Here is a 1,202-nt window from a genome sequence, read left to right as displayed (position 1 = left end):
TGTGTGTGTGTGTGTGTGTGTGTGTGTGTGTGTGTGTGTGTGTGTGTGTGTGTGTGTGTGTGTGTGTGTGTGTGTGTGTTACACTAAGAGAAAGCGATTTTATAAATGTTTAAAAGTATATATATAAATAAAATGAATAATGCAATAGGATACTATCGTGTAAATTACGATATCAAAAATTGGGAAAAAATTTCAAATTACTTAAATTCTGAGGAACTCACGAATGTACACGTTCTTAATCGTGCTCAAATTATCGATGATCTTTTTGACTTTGGGTATGGAAAAATAAATGGATACGTCTTCATTAAATTTATAAGATATCTACAGCGAGAAGTCGATTATATGGCATGGTATCCATTGTTATTCCGAATTATACCAGAGTTGAAGAATTTTTTTTACCTGCCAGAGGCCGCATATGTCAAGGTAGATAGACAGAGCTTTCTCTCTCTCCCTTTCTCTTATAAAAGTATATCTGTAATATTATAATCGATTCTTTAATTTTTATAATTCTCTAACATTTATATCTTTTTGGATTGTCAATCGAAATATTACGTCGTAAATATGATACCATAGGTATTGTATATTTTACATAGAATTCTTTTATTAGTATAAATATGAATTAATAATAAGTCGTAACATTTATAGTACGTAACTTATAATGTTATATCTTAACTTTTTAATAGAAATAAAAAATACAATCGATACAATAATCATTGTGCGAACGCATAATGCTCGTTATAATTAATACACATTGACGGCAATGTTTAATGTATTTTATATATCTTATTGTTTATACATTACATCATAGTGAAATTTAAATCATAATGAAATAACAAGCATACAACGGTATAAAATATCAACTAACATGTTTAAATTATATGCATATATATTGTGTAATGTATTTTTCTGAGAAGCCATTTTGCAATAATACGCTCTTTTTTATGGAAAAAAAAACTATCCACCTCAAACACATGGTCAGATAAATTTTCCTTCTTTTGTGGAAAGAATCATGCTTCGAAAGCTTTTAAAGAACTTAGTATATGGAATATCCTACCTAATGCTAAATATTTCTGAAATATTCGAAAAATGTTCCCCCAACATCCCAAGTAACATTCCAAGAGTTTTCCACAAAAATATTTACAAAATGTAAAAGCAACATTCGAATAATTGTTAAATGTTCCATATATATATATATATATATA

At 28.0% G+C, this 1,202-nt stretch overlaps 1 protein-coding gene across 1 annotated transcript in view; it reads left to right on the top strand.

Moving 5' to 3' along the window:
- LOC108748070 (aminopeptidase Q-like) overlaps positions 1 to 1,202 on the top strand; it is a gene marked incomplete at its 3' end in the record, with an annotated part of 18,633 nt that overhangs the window by 474 nt on the left and 16,957 nt on the right. The gene's annotated exons all lie outside the window — the stretch shown is intronic.

The sequence above is a fragment of the Trachymyrmex septentrionalis genome, unplaced genomic scaffold, assembly GCF_001594115.1.
Source record: "Trachymyrmex septentrionalis isolate Tsep2-gDNA-1 unplaced genomic scaffold, Tsep1.0 scaffold1080, whole genome shotgun sequence".
Lineage (NCBI taxonomy): Eukaryota > Metazoa > Arthropoda > Insecta > Hymenoptera > Formicidae > Trachymyrmex > Trachymyrmex septentrionalis.
Note: the sequence above shows the minus strand (reverse complement) of the source record. Positions and strands in the feature narration are given on the sequence as shown.